This window comes from Pan troglodytes, chromosome 2 (genome assembly GCF_028858775.2).
Source record: "Pan troglodytes isolate AG18354 chromosome 2, NHGRI_mPanTro3-v2.0_pri, whole genome shotgun sequence".
In the NCBI taxonomy this organism is placed as follows: Eukaryota; Metazoa; Chordata; class Mammalia; order Primates; family Hominidae; genus Pan; species Pan troglodytes.
Genome location: NC_086015.1, coordinates 188,531,669 through 188,557,188, shown reverse-complemented (window position 1 = coordinate 188,557,188; position 25,520 = coordinate 188,531,669). Strand labels below are relative to the sequence as shown.

The 25,520-nt window shown below is 39.2% G+C and overlaps 1 protein-coding gene across 6 annotated transcripts in view; it reads right to left on the bottom strand.

Annotated features, from left to right (window-relative positions):
• The window catches only part of MAP3K13 (mitogen-activated protein kinase kinase kinase 13), a 201,166-nt gene that overhangs the window by 112,476 nt on the left and 63,170 nt on the right, over nt 1-25,520 (bottom strand). Inside the window, exon 1 of one of the 6 annotated variants that reach the window (XM_016942454.4) lies at nt 8,883-9,133. The exons of 4 other annotated variants lie outside the window; for them this stretch is intronic. The gene's annotated coding sequence lies outside the window, so the exon portion shown is untranslated. Of the gene's footprint in view, nt 1-8,882; nt 9,134-25,520 lie in introns of those variants that run through there. One more of the 6 variants, XM_063807403.1, reaches the window with a different exon arrangement.

The window sequence follows — 25,520 nt, the reverse complement described above, 5'->3', positions numbered from 1 at the left end:
AGTATTTCCCAGGAGTTTCTATGCTTAGCAAAAACGAAAGTGGGTCTGTAATTTAGGTCTGGAAGCAGTGGCTGGAAATATCCAAAGGTATGTTGCATCTGTTCCTTCTTAGTGTGCATAGTATCTAAATTTGTTATGGGAGAGGAAATAATTGGTGAGTAATTAGTAAAATGCTTAACCTAACTTTAATCAAGAGATTATTTTCCCTGGAAAAAGCAATCATGGCTTTGCATTTTGGTGAGCTTTATCTCACTAGTCTCAATTATCCATGGTTATCCAAGCCTGCAGATAGCCTAATGTGTCCCATTAAAGGCAGGCAGGCCAGCTACTAAAAATGCAGGCACAATGCCTCAGGGTAATAAGGAGCCTTAGTGGGCTTATTTTGCAAATTGAGCCCTCTTTAGTAATGGCAACTGTGACAGCCCCCCTTTAGGACTCCAAAGAGTCTTTTTCAGTCTGAGTCCCAGATCCACTCCCTTCTGTTTAAGGTGGAAACTGCTGTCCTGGCTGCCACCTGCCTCATCAGCTGAGCTACCGTCTCCCTGGGCTCTGCTCTCCTTTTTTTCTGTCATCTTTCTCCAGTCCTTCATCTTTGGCTACCTTAACCTTGAATCAATTCATTCTTTCACTTCTCTGGCCTTTTGTGAATCCAGAATTTCACTAAAATGTCCTCAGAATTGCTCAATTCTACTATTACCCCAGCCCAGGAATTCACAATGCAAATTAGCACACTGAAGAGAATCACCATCTGTCAGCAGGACGTTCTACATTGTTTTTCCTGAAAATTTTTAAACAATTAAAATTGTACAGTTACTGCACATTCTCTTAGGGTTGCCCTGCAACACATGATTGCATTTTGTAAGATGTTTTTACCACACTGCTACACAGATATGTATTGTTACTAAATGAAAATGCTATATGAAAATTATTATAGCTGTTAGGACTAGACATCAGCCCTCTTGGCTTGACAATTATACAAATGAAGAAGGGTGTAAGAAAAATTCCAAACTGATGAAATGAACATACAAATGAAAAGGGAGTTTTTTGTTTTGTAATTTTAAAATTTATCTTTTTTTTTGACAAAATCTACAAATTTAAAATACCAATCTATCGACCAACTTGTTATTGGGAAAATTATGAAAGAACAATTTTCAAAAGCTAGCAATTATCATACAGAATAATATCTTATTTTTACAAAGGCTGGTTACAATATTTATGAATTTAGTGTGTCTTCATTTTTTCAATTTAATATAGTCTTCATCCGTCATCTAACTTCAGCTCGAGTTAGAAGACAAAAGGAGGTAGTGAGAGATGGGCAGAAAGAGGTAATAGGATGAATTTTGTTAGGAGCACTAACAAAGGTTATTTCAGGAAAAGGCTACAACGTACAACCAAACTGAGGCTACTGGATTATCTGTAGCCACATCCCCTATTAGCCCAGATCACCAAATCACTAGTCTAATGGAAGCTTTTTTTTTTTTTTTTTTTTTTTTTGACTACAGAGAACAATGGTCAAGACAATTGACATTTATAATGGGCATGCCTAAAGGTATTGAAGTCATAACTGATCAGGAATCTATTTCCTGCTTATAAGGAAAGTGTGTGGGCAAATCTGAAGGTGATTTAACCTATAATCCATCACCTAGATGTCTCCATCTGAACAATTCTGACACTTTCTCCTCCTCCCCAGCTGTCGCAGCATGCCATGGAGGCTAAATTTCTATAAAAATACTGTGAAAGGACCGGGCGCGGTGGGTCACGCCTGTAATCCCAGCACTTTGGGCTGCCAAGGCAGGCAGATCACTTGAGGTCAGGAGTTCAAGACCAGCCTGGCCAACATGGTGAAACTCTGTCTCTACTAAAAAATACAAAAATTAACTGGGCATGGTGGCACATGCCTGTAATCCCAGCTACTCAGGAGGCTGTGGCAGGAGAATCGCTTGAACCCAGGAGACGGAGGTTGCAGTGAGCTGAGATCACGCCAGTGCACTCCAGCCTGGGCAACAAGAGCAAAACTCCATCTCGAGAAAACAAAAAACAAAAAATACTATGAAAGAATTGGAATAAAAGTAGATTTTAGCCAGATTGCCTTAGAAATTGTCCCTTGCTTATTTAATGTTAATTAACATCCAGGTTCCAAGAATCTTACAATGTTAGCGTTAAAAAGAACATCTGAGATCACTAAGAACAATTTTTTCATCTCTCATGTTAAAACCAAAGCTTAGGAAAATTTTTAAAAAGCTAAGTGGGTAACTGCCTTGCTAAGGATGACCTGGTGAGGACGACCTGATTGCTACATAGACTCCTACAGTCTTAGTCCAGTTCTTTTTCCATTGCATCCTCATGCCTTGCAGTAGGTAAAGAGAAAACATGTTGATTTTATCCATTTTAGTATAAGAATCTTCTAGATAAAGAAGGCAGGTAAATGGATGAATGATAGAACCTCTTTATTAAAAACTTTACTATACACCAAGGGTTCAATTCAACCTCTGTTTAAGGTGGTGAGTGTGAAACTCCTGCTAAAGTGTTTTTAAAAGCAAAAGAAATTTAAGTGTTTTCAATATTGCCTACATCAGTGGTTCTCTCCGCAATTCATCTGAGAAGCAGAACACATCCCACCCATTAACTATGCCTTACTATGCAGTGATTCTCAGTGGTGATACTATGGGAGGGCACACATCTGCATCCACACACTTATGTAGGAGGATCTGTTCTAATAGAGAAGCATGCGAGTTTAAAAGAGCTCTCCAAGCACCACCCTTGCCCTGTTCTTCACCCAACAGAAACATCACTAATCCCCCCAAAATGGCACTTATACAATAAAGTTAATACTGAATATTCACTTTGACTTTTAGGACTTAGAAGAAACTCTCTTTACATCTCAGGGTGCCTGACTAGGTCAACCACTGACCCCTTTGTTTGATGGTTCACCATCTCTTTGAGGAATCAATATCCGCACATAAACAATACAATGCAAAAGTCCCATTTTAAATTTACCCCACTCCCAGCACGCTCTATTCCCCTCCCATCTTTATTATTCTCCTTAACATTTATCACTGTCTAAACATAATTTACTTACTTACTGTTCATCTCCTTTCATTAGATTAAACTAAGTTCCAAGAGGGCAACAGTTTTTGTCTGTTTTATTCACTGCTGCGTACCTAATACTTAGAACACATAGTAAATGCTCAATCAATATTGTTGATTAAATGAATAGAAAAATGATGACAACACCTTTATACTTGCTAATTCTACTTGGTTTTTTTGTTTGTTTGTTTGTTTGTTTGTTTGTTTGTTTGTTTGTTTTTGAGATGGAGTTTCACTCTTATTGCCCAGGCTGGAGTGCAGTGGTGCAATCTCGGCTCACCGCAACCTCTGCCTCCCGGGTTCAAGTGATTCTTCTGCCTCAGCCTCCCGGGTAGCTGGGATTACAGGCAGGCACCACCATGCCCGGCTAATTTTTTTGTATTTTTAGTAGAGACAGGGTTTCTCCGTGTTGGTCAGGCTGGTCTCAAACTCCTGACCTCAGGTGATCCGCCTGCCTTGGCCTCTCAAAGTGCTGGGCTTACAGGTGTGAGCCACCGCGCCTGAAAGTTCATCTTTTCTATCATTCCCTTCAATCATTCTCTCATGCCCAGTACATGGGCCCTCCACCCTCTTAGGGCTTTTTCTGCTAGCTACGTCTAGGGAGAGTATAGCCTGTCTAGGCTCCATGGTTATTATGTGATAATCCTCATTTACCTCCAACTTCTTACCTTCCACTGCACCTGCTGTGCCAACACTTAACCCTATATAACCCCCAACATCTAACTTACCTTACTCTTTCTTTGCCCATTCCAGAGCAGTGCTACAGAAGATTTTAAATTCATGCTGGACTGGACCGAGAGCAATTCATGGCAATACTTAATGTTCACAATCCATAGTAAACAGAAGAAAGAGAACAGAACTAGGAATTAAAGCTGGGTTTGAAAATTAGATATAACATATACTACCTGGTGTCTTTGGTTAAGTCAGTGACCTATCTGAGCCTTTTTTTCCTCATCTATACAGTGGGAATACTACTACCTACTTCATATCACAAAGATTACATTTAATTAATTAATTTTTTGAGACAGGGTCTGTTCTGTTACCCAGGCTGGAGTGCAGTGGCATAATCAAGGCTCACTGCAACCTCTGCCTCCTGGGTTCAAGCAGTTCTCATGCCTCAGCCTCCCTCCCGAGTGACTGGGACTACAGGCGTGTGCCACCACATCCGGCTAATTTTTGTATTTTTTGTAGACCCAGGGTTTTGCCATGTTGCCCAGGATGGATGAAGATTATATTTTAATAAAATAATGTATATAAAAGCTCCCAACAGGTTTATAGCCATGTAGGCTGGGCACAGTGGCTCACGTCTGTAATTACAACATTGTGGATGGCCAAGGCAGGAGGATCACTTGAGCACAGGAGTTTGAGACCAGCCTGGGTGACATAGGGAGACCTCATCTCTATAAAAATTTAAGAAATAGCCAGCCATAGTGGCATGTGTCTGTGGGCCCAGGTATTCGGAGCCTGAGGTGGGAAGATGGCTTGAGCCCAGGAGGCTGAGGCTGCAGGGAGCTGTGATCAAGCCACCATATTCCAGTCTGGGTAACAGAGGGAGACCTTGTTTAAAAAAAAAAAAAAATTTACAGACACGTAGAAAGTGCTTAATAAATGTTAGCTCCTCCTCTTTAACATATTTCATTAACTTCCAATGATACCCTCACTCTTTGAGTGAATAACAAGGAAACTCAAGCTTTCTGGTATGAATCTTCTTAATTTTCCTTTCTTCCCTCCTTTTCATATCAGAATGCTATGTTTTCGCTCATTTTCTTTCCTGATTCTGAAAGTCTCTCTCTCTCTTCTGTTCTAAGACCCTGCATGTCAATAGTTTTCAAGCCCGGCTGCACATTAGACTCAGCTGGGAAGCTTTTTAAAAATACATCATCACTGGGTCCCATCACAAACCAATTAAATATAAATCTCTGGAGGTGGAAGCATGGCATCAGTATTTTTTTTAAGTTCCCTGGTAGGGTGCCAAGACAATTTAATGGGGGGAAGAATAGTTTTTTAAACAAATATTACTCAAACAACTGGATATCCAGATTCAAAAGAATAAAGTTGAACCCTGTCTTTATAGCACACACAAAAAATAACTCAAAATGAGTCACAGATCTAAATGTGGAGCTAAAACTATAAAACTTAGAAGAAAACATAGAAGTAAATCTTTATGACCTCGAGTCAGGCAAAGCCAACTTAGATATGACACCAAAAGCATAGGCAACAAAAGAAAATAAAACTGAACTTCATCAAAATTAAAAATTTTTATACCATAAACAATATTATCAAGAAAGTGGAGGCAACCTATGGAATGAGAGAAAATATCTGCAAAGTATACATCTGATAAAGAGCTTGTGTCCAGAATATATAAAGGACACTTGCAAGTCAGGATTAAAAGATAATTTAATTTTTAATGTGGACAATGTGTCTAAATAGATATTTTTCCAAAGAAGATATACAGATGGCCAATAAGCACATAAAAAGATCCTTGACATCATTCACTTTTAGGGAAATATAAACCAAAACCACAATGAGATTCCATTTCAAACTTGTTAAGATGGTTCTAATAGAAAAGATAGATAATAACAAGTGTTGAAGAGGATGTGCTGAAACTGGACCCTCATACATTGCTGATGGGAATGTAAAATGGTGCAACCACTTTGGAAAACAATTTGGCATCTCCTGAAAATGTTAAACATATAGTAATCATAATGACCCAGCAATTCCAGTCCCAGGTATATACCCAAGAGAAATTAAAACAAATTCACACAAAAATGTGTACACAAATGTTCATAGAAGCATTATTCCTAATAGTCAAAAAGCGGAAGCCCAAATATCTATCAACTGATGAATGGATAAGTAAAATATGGTGCACTGGAATATTTCTTGGGAATAAAAAGATAAGAAGTACTGATATAGGCTACAACATGGACAAACTTTGAAAACATTATGCTAAGTGAAATAAGCTAGTTACAAAAGAGCATGTACTGTATGATTTCATTTACATGAAATATCCAGACTGAGCAAATCTATATATAGAGAAAGCAGATTGGCGGTTGTCTAGGGCTGGGGGGTGAAGAGAAATGAGGAGTGACTGCTAATGGGTATGTGGTTTCTTTTTGTGATGATGAAAATGTTCTAAAATGGATTGTGATGATTGTACAACTCTGTGAATATACTAAAAACCATTAAATAGGAAAAAAGAAAAGAGAAAAGAAAGGAAGGAAGGAAGGAAGGGAGGGAGGGAGGGAGGGAAGGGAAAGGGGAGGGGAGGAGAGGGGAGGGGAGGGGAGGGGAGGGGAGGGGAGGGGATGGGGAGAAAGAGGTAGGGAGGGAAGGGAAAAAGGTTCCACAGGTAATTCTAATACTGAAGTTTATTTCTGGCATTTTCCTTTCTAGATTCCTTCAGAGTAAAGACTGCATTTTCTAAATTTTTTTCTCCCCCATATTCTTACAGAATAGTAACACAGAGCAAGGGTGTGATTTTTTTTATTTTTATTTTTTTGCAACAAACTGTTCTTGGGGAATGTTCTTTATTTTAATCAAAATTGCAAGATCAGGCTGCCACCTGGCAGAATTAGTCATCTTGGCTATCTTGAATTATTTGAGCTCCCCAAGCAGTTAATTCAGCTGAAGCACACAGAAAGAGGATAGGCACACAACGCAAACCAAACGGACCGGTTTTGCCATCTGAAGTATGGTTGTTCTGTCATCTACCAGTGGATGTGGCCTCTGGCCCTTAGGAACCATTCTTTTGACAGTTCCCCAGGACATGGCTCTGGTTTGACTGACTTTGTTTACTAAATAAATTAATTCCTACTTCTGGAGTAGCTTCAGTTTTTAAACAGAAAGCCATCTATTGACAGCCACTGATACACAGGATTTTATTGTTTGATATTAAACAATTAAGAGTTATTGTTTTTTTCCCTACAAGTACACTATACATGAAGATAAATATAATGTAGAATACAGTCACTAGGAGTAGGGAGAGAGGGGGATTCTATATCTGCTCTGTGCCTTAAAGTAACAGTTTTACTTTAGTAAATCCAAAGTACATACTGTATTTCTTTCACAGAAATAAGGCTCTCTTTTGGCAAAATGTGCATCAAAGACAGAGTCTGATGAACATTTTTTAAGATGAGTTTGATTATTTAACAACATTTTTAAAATATCCTAAGAATTTGACCTTTCGTGCTAGTAGACTTCAATAATTTAAAATTACTTGGAAATTGCTACTTTCAACAAACTCTCTGAAGATATACAAAAAAGGAAAATGCTGACATAAGTCAAGATGTTTACAAATATTATGTCTAAAATGTTATCTCATTTGTTAAACCCAGAAAATAAAAAATAGTAAAATATGAAACCATAATTGTCCGAGTATAGGACAAAGATCTGATTTAGAATCAGGCAGAGGTTTTCCCTCTATTACTCCAGCAAGTTCAAATGTACTCAGAAATACAAAATGATTGACGGTAATATCAAGATGAGAAACAAAAGACAATGTTACATCCTCAGGTATGATAAGTTTGAAATTAGATGAGTTTACAGTTGGAAGATTCATTAAGAACAACAATTCAAAAGATATTATAGCCATAATTTAGAAGTCTTGCTTCACGAGAAAAGATAATATAAAAATCTAAAAATTAAGTATTGATTTTACAAGGTAAACGTGGCAGCCTGGATTATAAGAAATATCAGGCATTTTGCTTTCTCAGGAGAAAGAACAACTGGGTACATGCTGCAGACTGGCATATAAATTGCTCAAAGTGAAGCAGTTGGGAAATGCTGTCAGATTATTCGGGTTGAGGAGCTGCCCCAGGGGCCGAACATGTCACAATGTCACATCCCTCTTCTTTACTCTCACAACTTTCACCAGAATAAACAGACCCTTGGAAAACAAATTCAATCACAAATAGTAACTTTTTGTTAAAACTTAAGTAGCAAACTACCAAACCAACTTTATACATGGAACATGTCAGAACTTTTCCATGTTTCCCCAACACAGTGGAATAAACTATTTTCAGCTAATAAGTTCATCTTAGGAAAACACTCGCGTGCATTTCTATGCAATATAATTGTGGAACATTGTAACCACTTCTTAGTTTTCATTAGAGGATATTGAAAAACCCAAGTTTAAGGATAATTCCCCCTTTCCCTCTAATGCAGCTTTTTAGGTTTTTGACACTATAAATAAAGTGTAGAGAGTGACATAAAGAAGAGCTATGAATATATATAAATACACCACTATGGCTCCCGTCATAAGAGCTTTTGAAAAATGGTTGAACAAGTATTCATCTTCACCAAATTGCAATCGCAAGATACTGACTGTTACACAATATGAAACAAAGGCAAGGTGAAGGGTGAGGAACGGCAGAAAGGACGGTCGCAAGGAAGACAAGTGCCCCACAGGATAGAACCTGCTCTGTCTTGCGGGCCCCGCTTTTCTCAGCACCTTTCTGGTGTTCTGGGCTTTTCCGCTAATACCATCCACATTATCTCTCAGAGAAATGAATCTCCCTTTAAGGAAAGCCAAGCAGGCATCCGAGGTAACGTGCAGAACCGTAAATGAAAAATGTCCACGTCTAGCAGGCAGACAAGCAAAGGAAAACCAGCTGTCAGTTTCAGAGGCTCCTAGCTGTAACGGGGTTTCGGGTTTCTCTCCGCCTCTGTCTCTCTGTCTCTCTCACGGTGTCGCCCTCAATAATATCAGCTTTCTAATCACCTCAAATCACACATTCTCTGTCTGTCCTTGTGAAATAAATACTGAAGAAACAGGAAAAACAGAGTGCAATACTCACAACAACGAAGAATTCCTACACATGCTGTTCCATTTTCTTGCTTTGAAAAGATGTAAGGTGAATTTTAAAAGCCTTGCAGAATTGGAAAAATAAAGGGGAGGGGGATTCCACCCACACAATCCTCCAGCCCACCGCAAAGGAGCCCAAAGGCTTGCTGACGTCACAGATTCATGAATGGATGTAAATTGGGCTGGTTTAGGATTCCGCACAGACTTCGCTGTGGTGTGTGCCATGAAAAAAAAAAGAGGGGCGGGTCCAGAGTAGGCCCGGCCAATAGGCTTCAGGCAGACATGGCCTTCCTTCTTTTAGAAGGAATCTGGTCACAGAATAAACAGAGCCCGCCAATCAGGCATCTGCCACTGCCTTAAGACAGACTGGCAGCTTGAGTGTGAGTGTGTGTGTGTGTGTGTGTGTGTGTGTGTGTGTTTCAAGCTGTGATAGTCATAAAAACATTATTATTGTTATTGAATGAAGGAATCAAAATAGAATTTCTGTGGAATCAAGGATAACAAAAATGCATATAGAAGAAATCCCATCTTTTATTCATTAGAACTCTTTTCTTCAACCCTTTTCTTACTGTTCAGCAATATGCCTGATGCGATCAAAACAAATCAAAGTCAGGAAAACCATTTCTAAAACTAGCAGACTAGTGGACATGTATGCCCTGCTCACCACGACTTGTAAAAGCAAAATTGTCGGGACTTGTAAAAGCAAAATTGTCGGGAAGAACGCATGGGAACAATAATCTAGTAACTAAGAAAACAGACATATGGAAAATAATATTACACGAATGTAGCTGTTTTGCACAGCAGTAACATCTTGCTGACCTTCATGATGTATCAAAAGTGGATATGGAAGAAAAATTTACTGCTACTTTTAAGTAGGGTACAGTGTTTCCTCATTGGTTTATTCAACTTCTGGCAGTCGATTAAGACACAGCTCCAAAAGGGCACTTAATGAAACTTTGAACAAATTTTTGTTTCAGTAAGATGTTTTATTATTAACAGCAAAAACAGCTGTATTAAATTCACTCAAGAGGCATCTCTTTCTTCTTTATTTTTACACCTTTCAGTTATACAAAATTGGAGATGAATATATTTATTGTCCCTACTCCCCATCACTACACTTCACAATGACTAATACTTGACAAATACTGATCATGATTTTTCTGAACTTGGGAAATGGCCTCAAATCCTTGAAACTAGAACGATCGTGGTTAATATAAAGCCTCAGTTATGAGGTGTCCAGTGACCAAGAACATTCTGAACAGAGATCTGCTCTATTTCTCAATCAGATTATTTATACAACTGTGAGAGAAGGAAAGTGGTGGCCTGTTTCTAAGTGCTTCTGGAGGGCCTAAACCTGACCACTAGTAAGTATTGCACACTTCTTAGCTCATTTGGAAAAGGAAAACTTTTCAGGATTATTTTACACACAGCAAAGATATTCAGTGTACTGTCTATATTGAAGCAATAGAATATCGTTGGCAAACAACATAGTTAACAAACTTCTCTAAAGGAGCTTATTGTGGAATATCACTACAAAAAAGATAGACCAAAGAAGTTTACACATGTAACATGGGAGTGCTCAAGGCAAATACGGTATTGGTACACGCCCAGTAGGCCTCAGTGTACCACATTATTTAAGAACGAACATGCGGGGCACGGTGGCTCATGCCTGTAATCCCAACACTGTGGGAGGCCAAGGTGGGCGGATCACGAGGTCAGGGATCGAGACCATCCTGGCTAACATGGTGAAACCCCGTCTCTACTAAAAATACAAAAACAAAATTAGCCGGGCGTGATGGTGGGCGCCTGTAGCCCCAGCTACTCGGGAGGCTGAGGCAGGAGAATGGCGTGAACCCTGGAGGCGGAGCTTGCAGTGAGCCGAGATCTTGCCACTGCACTCCAGCCTGGGTGACAGAGCAAGACTCCGTCTCAAAGAAAAAAGAAAAACAAAAAACAAAAAACGAACAAATGGAAAGCTGAAGAATATACATCTCTATTTAACAACAACCAAAGCCAATCAGGATACATTAAAAGAATCAGATTTATGGAAAACATTTTTTTCTTCCAAAACAATACAGACTAACTAATGGAAAGAGGCAAACTTTTTGTGGACTATGTCAATAAAATAGCCAAGAAACATCAATTTGTGTGTGTGTGTGTGTGTATATATATATAATATATACACACACATATAAAATCTGTATATATGTATATGTATATATGTGTGTATACACACACACACACATATATATATACATACACACACACATATACATATAAAATCTGAGGTCAGGAGTTTGAGACAAGCCTGGCCAACATGGTGAAACCCCATCTCTACTAAAAATACAAAAATTAGCTGGGCATGGTGGCACACATCTGTAATCCCAGCTACTCGGGAAGCTGAGGCATGAGAATTGCTTGAATCTGGGAGGCAGAGGTTGCAGTGAGCTGAGATCACACCACTGCACTCCAGCCTGGTGACAGAGTGAGACTCCCTCTCTCAAAAAAAAAAAAAAAAAAAAAAAAAAAAAAAAGCTAAAGCTGTTGTAGAAGTTTTTCTGTAAGTTTTGACAGCAACAAAATTACTAATAAGTCCACTAGGGATGGGAGTAGTCTCTGAAGCAATTCAACAAAACAGGGTCTATAAATGCTTCTAATAACAGTCACCTAAGATTCTTGGCTCAATATATAACCTGGAAAATAAAAACTTGGGGGCTTTATGGACTTGCCACTTCAGTAAGATGATAAACTTGGCCTCGGTTAGCATGCTTCCTGTACCACAGGAACATCAACTAGGCCAACAAAGACTCCTCCATGTCAACTATCATGGGAAATCATTGGAAAGATAAGCTGTCTCACCAAATTATGGAAGATATAGAAGTCAGTCTTGGAGGAAGTCATTATCATTTTAGAAGCAGAAGGTAGGAAGGGATATAGAGGCATGAAAAATGTACACTCTAGAGAAGTACAGCCCAAGAGAACTTGCTGTGATTATGGAGCATTCCATAGATTTGAAAGATGGCTAGTGTTCTTGAGGAAGTGAATTTTTAATGTAAAGTGATTTAAATTTATTTAACTCCAAAATAGTCACATTTAGCTGGTGGCTATGGTATGCAACAATGCAACTCTAGAGATATCAAGCCAAGTCCCATCATTATAAGTCATTTTTAATTTCAGCACATGGGCATACTAAGTGTGGAGGACTGCAAAGCCATTATCAAGGTGAGTAAGCTCTTTTAAGAACCAAATGAATCTCCTCAAACTTCAGTAATAACTGGAAAATGACTCTAGTCTCATTATGCAAGAAGATATTTAAAACTCATTATTAGATAAAAATCTATATATAGAAATTAAGGTACAATAATTCTGCTATAAAATATAAGCTATTCTTGTTTTGGAGTTTTTTTTTTTTTTTTTTGAGGAAAAAAATGTGTTTTTAAAAAAGGAAAACAACTCATTTAAGCCAGAATCGAAGTCCAAAGTATCATGACCCATGGGCAATTTTTGTCAGAAATACCAGGAAAAAGAAAGAGTTTAGTGATCTCAAATGCTAATACATGGAGACTCAAATTTCCTTCACAGATAACAGTGTGTAGTGGTTAAAAGCTGGTAAAGAGATCTGGGCTCAAATCCTATTTCTGCCACTTATTAGTTATGAATAGTCAGGTTTACCTGAGTTTCAGTTTTCTCATTATTAGAATGGGGATTATAATAGCCTATATTATTGTGTGAAGGTTAAAGTAATATTATAACACATGTAAAGATTTGCACACAGTACCTACATACAGAAGATACTCAGTAAATGATACTGGTAGCTGGTTTTATTTTGTTATTGAGACCCTGCTACTCTCTCAACAAGGGAAATTTCAACAACTGTGCAGATCCAGGAATCAGAACCACAGGAACTAATACAACATCTTTATTTTGCTTATAATAAAGCTTGAACAGATCTGATATGGTTTGGCTCTGTGTCCCCACCCAAATCTCATCTTGAATTGTAATCCCATAATCCCCATGTGTTGTGGGAGGGATCTGGTGGGGGGTAATTGAATCATGGGGGCAGTTCCTCCATACTGTTCTCATGGTAGTGAATAGGTCTCACAAGATCTGATGGTTTTATCAGGGGTTTCCACTTTTGCATCTTCCTCACTCTCTCTTTGCCTGCTGCCGTCCGTGTAAGATGTAACTTGCTCTTCCTTGCCTTCCACCATAATTGCGAGGTTTCCCCAGCCATGTGGAACTGTAAGTCCAATTAAACCTCTTTCTTTTGTAAATTGCCCAGTCTCAGGTATGTCTTTATCATCAGCCTGAAAACAGACTAATACAAAATCTTTTCAGGAAATTCTAAAAATATCTATTAGTGACCCAACTTCCAAAGGGAAGTTCATCCAAGTCATTTTCCTTCAGGTGGTTGGGGAATATCTTTGGGGTTCTGAAACAGATCAGGGGAACCTTCAGGTAGCTATGCTAGCTGATCAAGAGCTCTATTCATTGTTTTTAAAAAGCAGCTACATTTTTCTACATAAAGATGTAGTTTGTATAAAATGATGTGAATTAATCTGGAAAACAATCTGTCTCCTAGTTGGGAATACTGGTCAGAATTCTCCACTTTCATATCAGAATGTTAACCTATTTCCACTCCAACGTATATGGAGCCTTGGTCAATAACTGAATTTCAATATTCAAAGACCTCAGCAGATTATTATTAATACTGCCATTTTTTTCTCTGTCCAGCTCCCATTAAATGCCTATCTGAGAAAGTGATTTTTAAGAAACATCTAAGGAAAAACATTCTTATAAGTTCACTCAAATCTATCCTTGTGTCAAGGGAGATCATCAGAAAGCTACATGCTATCTAAATATCATTAGCCTAATACCCCTTAGAAGAATAACTATCATTGAGTGTTGTGGTCTTGCTTTTATTAAAAATTATTATAAGGAAGATTCATATTGCTTCTGTGTTGTCCATTATCTTGAATGATATCTCCCATGTAAGGAATTCACATGAAGAATTTGTTTTACAACTTAATATGAAGGAAAAATTTTCTGTTCTTGAAGAATTATTAGGTGTCTGTCTACCTTTTAGATGATAACAATGTAATCCACTGAATTTTCATTTTTTCGACCCTGCTGCTGGGAAGCTCAGAGCCAACTTTAAAATTCATATGCTTTAAAATAAGCTAAGCACAAAAGTATATATTTACATGCATACTTGCTTTCTCTTCCTTGTTTTGGGTTGGATTACTCTATGGTTAACCTTATTATATACATTCTTTTTATGATAAGCACTTCAAACACTTTTTGAAAAGGTATGCTATAAATAAAAATTTGCACTAAATACATATCTGTAAACTTTTAAGAAGATTAAAGCCTCATGTTAAATTCTACAGTCATCTTTATATTAAAGGTACACATTATGGCAAACTTTAAAGAATATTGTGAGTTAATTAGACTTAACTATTCAATATTTTTAATTAAAGGATAATAAAATATCTAGCCAGCTGGAGAAAAGCAATTGCTTGAGATTTTATGTGCTATTCAGAATAAGTCTTAACAGCTTAATGAAGCTTTAATGTGTTATTCCTGTCAAAAGGATGATTACCAATGAGGGATATAAGATTCTTCTCTGATTGATAACACAAATGTACTGAAGCAAATCAAAAGCAGATGGATTTCTCAATTAATAAAATATTTACCATCCCCAAAATACACCATTCCATAACATACAAATTCTGGCAAAATACCATAAACCAAACCTTTGCAGGATTAAAAATAATATACTGAGTTTGCAAAGGTACTTTATACATTGAAAGAGCAAAATAAGACTTTATAGATTACTTTACTCATCCACATAGAATTCATACTACTTTCTTTCTTTCTTTTTCTTTTTTTCTTTTTTTTAGATGGAGTTTCACTCTTGTTGCCCAGGCTGGAGTGCAATGGCGCGATCTTGGCTCACCGTAACCTCCGCCTCCCGGGTTCAAGCAATTCTCCTACCTCAGCCTCCTGAGTAGCTGAGATTACAGGCGCCCGCCACCACATGCAGCTAATTTTTTTTGTATTTTTAGTAGAGATGGGGTGTCACCATTTTGGCCAGGCTGGTCTTAAACTCCTGACCTCAGGTGATCCGCCCGCCTCGGCCTCCCAAAGTGCTGGGATTACAGGCGTGAGCCACTGCACCCGGCCTAGAATTCATAATACTTTCTTACAGCTCATGTAAAAAGAGAGAGAGAGAGAGAGAGAGAAAAAAAACTTCTTAACTCTCTAACTTCTATTCTTTGATTCTGTTTTAATTTCTCCCCTTCTTTAGCTAGACACAAGTTGGCATTTCCACTGTAGCCACACATTGCATGCAATATAATTAAAGACCAAAACATCAGAGTAGTGGATATCTGCCTTTTAAAGTCGGGCGGCAGAGCGAGACTCCGTCTCAATACATAAATACATACATACATACATACATACATACATGAAGTCTGCCTCTGTATCATCCCCATTTGAAGGAAATATCTCTCCCCCACTTTTAGTCCATATGGTTCAGATAGGGATGACCCCATCTGAAGCGAGTGCTCCAAGAGTGAGCACGTGGCACAAGGCTGGCCAACTCAACTCCCTGGTCGTAATAATTAGTGAAAGGATAGACACATCCTCCAAGCCAGCCAATAAGCATCATCTGAGTCATCCCCAGGATGTTTGATAACTATTGGCTGGGTGGGGGCTGAACATTTGTTTCATCAGGATACTAGCTGTAAGGACAAGTAGGCAGAGGGCTGTCGTCTCCATCCATATATCGGGCAGAGGAAAGCAGACCAGAGATAAAGGAAAGAAGACAGATTCCTGAAAAAGGCCACTGGACATCTAACTTCAGTCTTGTCTGAAGCCAGCTACTCTGCTGGACCTCCCAATTACATAAGCCAATCAATCCCTCCCTCCTTACTCCCTTTAAAAAACACACAAACAAACAAGTTTGATAAAGGTTTCTGTCACTTGCAGCCAAAAGAGTACTTATTAACACAATGTCATTAATTGATTCTCTTTCATCCTATTCAAGAAAACCAAATTAAAATCAGATTCCCTGTACTATAGAATTCCTTTTCTGACATTAATAATTTCAATATGTTGGTAGACTAACTTTCAAATTCTGTCTTCTAACTCTCACATGGTGTTTACACTTTATTATTATTATCTTTGTCACCATCAAAAGTTTGACATTTTAAAGACCCAGTATTTCCTCTCAATAGCAAGCTGTATCTTTGATATTTTGAAGTCAGTGACCTTCACAGAAATCTTTTTACCATTTATCTCAATTCATCCAGGCTTTAAGATACATTAATTCTGAAGCCCTGGGCAAGGTTACTTAAATGTTCACTTAAATGACTCACTGTAAAATGGAAGTAATTACAGGTATAGCATAGCACCTCAGCATGGTAAACAACGTTAGTTATGTTACTCAATAACCTCATAATCAAAACTATAACTAAACATATTTTATATTTCTGAATTTCATGCATTTTCTCTTAGGTTATTCTTATTCTGTGGTTGACAGATTATAACTTTGAATCTCTTAATTTTTTTTTATTTCTCTCTATTCAAAGGTTATAAAAGTGTATTTTTCCTGTGACCTATCCTTTTTCTGACCTTCATTTTAAAGTCAATTCTGAGTTCTCTTTGCTTTTTGTTTGTTTGGTTGGTTTTTTTGAGACGGAGTCTCACTCTGTCGCCCAGGCTGGAGTACAGCAGCGTGATCTCAGCTCACTGAAACCTCTGCCTCCCAGGTTCAAGTGATTCTCCTGCCTCAGCCTTCTGAGTAGCTGGGGATTTCAGGTGTACGCCACTATGTCCGGCTAATTTTTTTTTTTTTTTTTTTTGAGACAGTTTCGCTCTGACACCCAGGCTGGAGTGCAGTGGCACGATCTTGGCTCACTGCAACCTCCGCCTCTCGGGTTCAAGTGATTCTCCTGCCTCAGCCTCTGGAGTAGCTGGGATTACAGGCGCGCACCACCATGCCAGGCTAAGTTTTGTACTTTTAGTAGAGATGGGTTTTCGCCATGTTGGCCAGTCTCAAACTCCTGACCTCAAGTGATCTGCCCGCCTCAGCCTCCCAAAGTGCTGGGATTACAGGCATGAACCACCGCGCCCGGCCTTAATGTATCTTCATTATATTACACTCTTTTGGAGTTTCAGATATCTAAATTCCAGAAATAATAATTGGGAGCAAATTTGGTCCTAGACATTCTTTGTAAACGATCTTGTACTGCACTTTACAGTTTACAACTTTCTTTAAAATAGGGTAGTTGTTGGTTCCATTTTACATGTGAGAAAATTAGGGCCCCCCGGAAGATTGGCTCGTCTAATATAGCTTTTATCTAAACTCTGTTATCTATTGAAACTGACTATACTTTTAAATTCTATCCATTACCTGTTAACCCTCCCCCTTTAAAGACCTGTTTTTCATCATCCAATGAGTAAAATTAAGGATAAATTTTTAAGAAGTAGCAATGCAAAGATTAAAAAGCCAGTTTCTAAGTATCAAGGAGCTTTGGTGAGATGAGTAACAATACAAAATGGTGTAGATGTTAAATTAGTGGGGTAGACAGGAATGTTTTACTTGAATTTGGGATACAATACTAGAAGAAAGGTAACTGAAATTTGGGGGCAAGAATAGACTTCCTTGAATGGGACCATCCTACACACAGCAACACATTTAGTACCCTGCCCGCCCCCCCATACTTATAACAGTCCCAGTGTTGTTCTTGAGGCTCTTGATGAGCCTCTACTTGAGACATCTTTATTCTTGTCACATTTGTCTCCAGGGGACTTAGATGTTTCCCTAAGTGTACGGGGGCAATGCGTGCACTCCCCAGGCATTTGCTTCCCTAGGCACTTGGATTGCCATTGCCCCGGTTTGAAGCCTACAGGTGAGGCTACCGGGTGATGCTCTCTGCTGCCCTCTGTTGACACAGAGAGGTAGGAGCAGACCCTTAGCAGATAGGTATGTCCTGTCCCTTAGGGAAACATCTAAGTCCCCTGGAGACAAATATGACAAGAACAAAGATGCCCCAAGTTGAGGCTCATCAAGAGCTCTGGGAATGTGAAGTGAGGCTGAGTCAAGGCCAAGAGCCACTCTTCCTAGACCAGACGATAGCTGATACTTACGATTTACTTATCTTTGGCAAGTTGGCACGCTTGTGAAGGGAATAAAGGCTTGTCCTTATACAAACACAGCCTGGTCTAATGCTGCAGTTTGCTCTACTAGTCCCAGTCTGCACTGCCACCCTCTTACCCAGAGCTTGAATTAAGTCTTTCTTCTCTTTGATGGAATGACCATTTGGGGTTGGCGGGGGCGGGGTGTGGTTATGGTCAGTTTCAACAAGGAGGTAGACCTTGAAGGGGAAGGATTTGGGGAAACTGGATATGAGAGAGCAGGGACAATTCCCCCAAGGTCCATATCAAATGTAAAACTGGTAAGGCACACATTAGTACTTTTCATTCTAATATAAGATTACAGTGTGTGAGTACAGCAAGTGAAGAACTAGAAGTCAAAGATGATAAGATATTAATACTGAATCAGTAAACTGTGAAGTCAGTTTTCAAATGAGCCTTATATGACCATCCATAAACAGGTCCATACTATGTAGAGTCATACTGTTAAGTCAAGTTTAGCCTAAAGCTACCTCCTTACGTATTTAAGTTTGGCCTAAAGATTTTTCTGTATATTGTAAACTGTAACAAGTAGAGGTGTAAACCGACCGTAGCCCACACCTATGCCAATCACTGGGTTTTGGCCAATCAAATGTAGCCAACTGTTCGAACCATGTTCAAATAAGGCAAATACTGAGCTGGAACCAACCCAGCTGTTTCTGCCCCTCGCTTCCGTTTTCTGTACTGTCACTTTCCTTTTGCTGTCCATAAATCCTCTTCCATCCCATGGCTGTGCTGGAGTCTCTCTGAACCTGCTGTGATTCTGGGGGCTGCCAAGTTCACAAATTGTTCATTGCTCAATTAAACTCCTTTAAATTTAATTTGGCTGAAGTTTTTAACAATACCCAGCACTATATTCATCTCTTTACTATTAACACTGATGAAGGGGACAGAGGGGGAAGGACTCAAAAATCTTTCAGGGAAAAACTCTGTTTTAAAGTGTACTCATGAATGTAATTATACGTTATGTCCAGGAAATACACTTACAATTAAATAATGAAGCCGCATTGGAAAGCTCTTGGTTTTCCATTACGTGTAATTGTACTACCTCAAGATAGGATAGTAATATCTTTACCTCAAGTAGTAAAAGATAGTAGTTGCTACTAGCAGCAACCTGCCCTGAATCAATCAATTTATATTGTATTTTTAAACTTTTACTTCATAGGTTCCAATCCAGTCTGTTCAACTAGGTTGAGAATTAAAGCTGTACAGGTAGCATTCATTAAACAGGTAATAAGTAGATACAGGAGAATATAGGAATGAGGAAGGGGGCTGGCCATAGTGCTTTTTTAGATACTCTGAACATCAATATATAAATCAAGTATACATTTTTTTAATGCATGCCGTCTATGTTCAAGATAACATATGCTGGTGTATTTACACAGAGGGATAAATCACAGAGCCTGATCTCAGCCTATTTCACTAGACAAGAAACACAATAAATAGGAAAATAAAAATTGTTTTAGTGGCTTAAAATTATAACAGAAGGTAGAGTGGTAGAGATTGTCCTCGAATATCCAATCTTTCCTCTTTCCTTTTGGTAAGAGAATCCTTGATCCCCACTCCTACTTTTTTCTTTTTTTTTTTTTTTTAGACAGAGTTTTGCTCTTGTTGCCCAGGGTGGAGTGCAATGGCACGATCTTGGCTCACCACAACCTCTGCCTCCTGGGTTCAAGTGATTCTCCCGACTCAGCCTCCTGAGTAGCTGGGATTACAGGCATGCACCACCACACCCGGCTAATTTTGTATTTTTAGTAGAGATGGGGTTTCTCCATGTTGGTCAGGCTGGTCTCAAACTCCCAACCTCAGGTGATCTGCCCGCCTTGGCCTCCCAAAGTGCTGGGATTACAGGAGTGAGCCACCGCGCCCGGCCCCCACTCTTACTTTTAAAGTTGTAGGTGGGTACGTGGCCACTCTGCTAAATAGTTCTGTACTTTCCTGGCTGTACACGTGACCACATGACTAAGTTCTAGTCAATGAGATGTGAGTGAGTGAGTGATGTTTGCAACTTCCGGGTCTTGTTAGAGATGAAGCTGCTGTCCTGGACTTGTTTTCCTCATTGCCACACTGAGTCAACTTGTACAGTGCAGATGATGACAACACCCTAGGCAATGGCAGAACAAATAGAAGTAACCCTGGGCTTTGAATATTCTAATGAATCAAAGCTGTCTATCTGTCCTGAATTACCTGCCTGCTTTAGGGTTGCTAATGATGAGTGTTCTTCCTTTTATGAGGCACCAAATTTTTTGAGACTCTGTTACTGCTACTCACTCTACCCCACTAATATATCCTGCTACTTGGTGTTATGTGGCTATTCATTAAATGAGATAAGTAAATGATTGCTCTAGACATTCTGAGAATTAGTTACTCAGAGAACCAAGATACTGGGAGAAATCTTAAAACTCAATCTACTCTGTCTTCCTTTTTTTAACATATGAATAAATGCAGGTTCAGAGATTTGTCCATAGTCTTGGAATTCATGGCAGAGCCAGGAATTGATTACCAGTCTCCTGGGATCTTCTTTGCATGACATCATCCCATCTGTGGATAACAGTGACCACTAACACTGCCTCTTTCTTTGGCAGAGTCAGTTAACATTCACTCGGTAATCCTGGGACATAGAAAACTGTCCTCAATTCTAAAGGAAAGCCAACAAGATTTTTAAAATCACATTTTAAAAAACTTTTATTCTAGTTTCAGGCATATATGTGCAGGTGTGTTATATAGATAAATTGTGTGTCATGGGGGTTCAGTGTACCGATTATTTCATCACCCAGGCAATAAACATAGTGCCCAATAGGTAGTTTTTCAGTCTGCATCCTCCTCCCATCCTCCACCTTCAAATAGGCCCTGATGTCTATTGTCCATGTGTACTCAATGTTTAGCTCCCACTTATAAGTGAGAACACGTGGTGTTTAGTGCTCTATTCCTGTATTAGTTCACGTAGGATAATGGCCTCCAGCTCCATCCATGTTGCTGCACGGAATATTATCTCATGCTTTTTTATGGCTGTGTAGTATTCCATGGTGTACATGTACCACATTTTCTTTATCTAGTCTACGGTTGATAGGTTGATTCCACGTTTGTGCTATAGTGAAGAGTGCTATGATGATTATATGCATGTATGTGTCTTTAGGAAAGAACGATTTATTTTCCTTTGAGTGTATACAGAATAATGGGACTGCTATGTCGAATGGTAGTTCTGTTTTAAGTTCTTTGAGAAATTGCCAAACTGCTTTCCACAATGGTTGAACTAATTTACATTCCTGCCAACAGTGTATACACGTTCCCTTTTCTCTGTGACCTTGCCAGCATCTGTTATTTTTTGACTTTTTGTAATAGCCATTCTGATTGGTGTGAGATGGTATCTTATTGAAAAATCACACATTTTGTCTCAAAAGTATCTGAAATGTAACATAAGAGAAAATACTAGCATACCATATAGTATGATTAAAACAAGGATGAACAAACAAGAAACATGGACCCAAGCAATTATAGTCAGAGATCCAACAAGATATAAGTGACAATGGTCATAAAAGTGTCATAGGAAGCCAGGCGCAGTGGCTCACGCCTGTAATCCCAGCGCTTTGGGATGCCAAGGCAGGTGGATCATCTGAGGTCGCGAGTTTGAGCCCAGCCTGACCAACATGGTGAAACCCAGTCTCTACTAAAAATAAGAAAAATTAGCCAGGCATGGTAATGCATGCCTGTAATCCCAGCTACTCAGGAGGCTGAGGCAGGAGAACCGCTTGAACCCGGGAGGCGGAGGTTGCCGTGAGCCGAGATCGCGCCACTGCACTCCAGCCTGGGCAACAAGAGCAAAGCTCCATCTCAAAAAAAAGAGAAAGTGTCATAGAAGCAGTTGTGATAACAGAAGTGCTTTGGAAATATAGAAAATACGATTCAAGAATCCTTGGATCAATTCATAAGTGCTTTGTTGAACCTAATAAAACATGCTAGGGTCTGGAAATATATTTTAAATTCTTATAAAAATTTCTATTTTTCTGTGGCCTGGAAAATTTTGATGCTTTAATCTTTTAAAAACCACCTCAGAAGGCTTTGGCCCCAGGGTCTCCCTTGTGCTGACTAACCAACAATAGACATTCTTTACTAGAAACCTGTCTTCTAAGCTGTGTCCTTGCTGAAGAGAAAGAGTTCCTGCCTACTGCAGTGTACGCACACAGCATGCTAAGAGCATATGAAAAGAAGGGGAGTCTTAGGGAGACATGAAAGGAAAGAGTCACTATAAAGCAGTTAACTTCATTTATTCATTCAGGAGACAGTTCAGAGCACTTGGTATGTGCTAGCACTGAGCTGAGATCTGATGATAAACACACAGTCCTCGCCCTGAAGAAGCTTACAGTCTAGAACTGGAAAGTTTCCTTTCTTAATACATCTCACATACAGAATTTGGGCTGGGATGGAATTAAGGGTGAAAAAATTATTCACTCCAAAATACAGTTTTTGAAAACCACTCCAGACCATCTTCAGTTAGTTGAATCCCAATCTGTTCTTTCTCATTTTGAGACAGTCTTAAGATTGGGTAGATCATATACACCATGGAATTCCACAGACCCATAAAAAGAATGAAGTCATGTCCTTTGCTGCAACATGGATGCAGCTGGAGGCCATTATCCTGAGTGGATGAATGCAGAAAGAGAGCACCAAATACTACACATTTTCACCTACACGTGAGAGCTAAACAATGGGGACACATGGACGTAAAGATGGAAATAAGAGACATTGAGGAAGGGAGGGAGGAGAGCAAGGACTGAAAAACCATCTCCTGGGTATTAAGTTCAATATTAGCATGATGGGTTCAATAGAAGCCCAAACCCCACCATGACACAATATACCAATGTAACAAACCTGCACATGTGCCCCTTGAATCTAAAATTAAAAAAAAAAAAAGAATAGGTAGAAATGGAAGCCTTTGATTACAGTACCATATGCTTACAGCTGCTGCTTGTTCCTAGTTCAGAACAATCTGATTTCTCTGCCTTTGAAATCACCATTAGCTTTCAACCGGCCAGAGTACCAAGGGCTCCTCTTTTCTTTTCAAAACCCATAACCACTAGGCCTATCTTTTATTTATTTATTTATTTGTTTGTTTGTTTTGAGACAGAGTCTCGCTCTGTTGCCAGGCTACAGTGCAGTGCCACGATCTCGGCTCACTGCAACCTCCGCTTCCTGGGTTCAAGCGATTGTCCTGCCTCAGCCTCCTGAGTAGCTGGGACAACAGGCGCCCGCCACCACGCCCAGCTAATTTTTGTATTTTTAGTAAAGACAGGGTTTCACCATGTTGGCCAGGATGGTCTCGATCTCTTGATCTCATGATCCACCCGCCTCGGCCTCCCAAAGTGCTGGGATTACAAGCGTGAGCCACCATGCCTGGCCAGGCCTATCTTATAGCCACTCCTCGTGGTCTAGGGGACAGAATATCCACCTGTCAGTATAGTTTGGAAAGAAAAGCAGCATGTCCATAGGTCCCCTATGGTAGTGTTGCTTGCTCCTGTTATGAGTGAATTACAGAAGATGCTTGTCTAACTTTAGGGGGAATGTTATGATCTAGAGAAAACTATTATAAATACTCGAGAGATGTATTGGGCCTAAATTTCAAAATGAGCAAAATGAAGCTCCATTGAGTATCATTCAAAATGGAAGCAGTGGCCTAAAAAGGCCACATTTTCTTAGATGTGTTTTTAGTTCATTAAATTACTCGAGGCTCCATAATAAATGGTCATCTTCAAAAGGCCATTCGTCTAGAAAAGAGGCTGGTGTCTTGAAGTGGCTTCCGCTATAAGTAAATATAAAGAGAGGTAGGAGGAAAAAGTAGAATTCCAGAAAACCAGTAAAATATACTGTAATTAGTAAACAATGCAACATTTGAAAAATTAAATGCATTTTCCCCAGGAGATTATTTGTTGGAGCTCACTGCTTAGTTGGAGTATAAAATAGTCGCCAATTTCATGCTACATTTATATTTCTTTTTCTTTTCTTTCTTTTTTTTTTTTTTGGAGACGGAGTTTTGCTTTTGTTGCCCAGGATGGAGTGCAATGATGCAATCTCGGCTCACTGCAACCGCCGCCTCCCAGATTCAAGCAATTCTCCTGCCTCAGCCTCCTAAGTAGCTGGGATTACAGGTGTGCACCACCACACACACCTGGCTAATTTTGTATTTTTAGTAGAGACAGGGTTTCACCATGTTGGCCAGGCTGTTCTTGAACTCCTGACCTCAGGTGATCCACCCGCCTCGACTTCCCAAAGTGCGGGGATTACAGGTGTGAGCCACTACGCCTGGCTACATTGATATTTCTGAAATCGCCTCCATCACAAGTTCTTCACATTTAGGGCAAGTTCTTTTGTATTGTTCCCTCAAAATGCCTGGTGACATTTTCAATCGAATGAAAGAATGCTTTCTGCTGCTGCCATCTACTGCAAACTTAAAAAATGTGTTTTAAAAATGTGAAAGAGAAAATGGGCTAGTATTAAAGAATAATTTATAAGTCGGACAAGTAGACCGAGATCAATGTCATGCTTTACTTTTAACTAAACTATTAATTATTCCAGGCCTCTGAATGATGATCAATAAGGCAATGTATAAGAAATAGAGTAAATAGAGATGTATAAAGAAATAGATTAAGCTACACAGAATAGTATTAAATGGCTTTGTAAAGCTACACCTTGATATATCTGTATCTGTATACATAATCTGTAGTCTGTCCAATATATAAAAGCAAATCTCGGCCAGGCGCAGTGGTTCATGCCTGTAATCCCAGCACTTTGGGAGGCTGAGGTGGGTGGATCATAAGGTCAAGAGATCAAGACCATCCTGGCCAACATGGTGAAACCCCGTCTCTACTAAAAATACAAAAATTAGCTGGGTGTGGTAGTGCACACCTGTAATCCCAGCTACTCAGCAGGCTGAGGCAGGAGAATCGCTTGAACCCAGGAGGTAGAGGTTGCAGTGAGCCGAGATTGCGCCACTGCACTCCAGCCTGGTGATGGAGTGAGACTCTGTCTAAAAAAAAAAAAAAAAAAAAATCTTCCTTTGTGCTATGAACACCTCAGTTCAAAAGTAGTGCAAAATGCACTTTTACTAATTTGAACAAATGTGAGTTCAAAAATTATCAAGGTAGATAGATAAGCATACTAATAAGGCAGAGGGAGGAGGAGGAAAAGGTCATGAACAAGCAATTCACAGAAAAAACGTTGCACCCTTTGGAAAGGGTAAGGCAAAATAGATACTCTTATACACTGCTGATGGCTAAATACTTGCTGCATCTTTTTTGAAGTACAATTTGGCAATAGGTATCAGTAGGCTTAAAATGTAGATATCTTTTGACCCAAAATTCAAGTTTGAGAAGTTAATTCTAAATAAATAATCAGTACTTTGCAAAACGATCTAGCTACAAGGACTTCATCACAT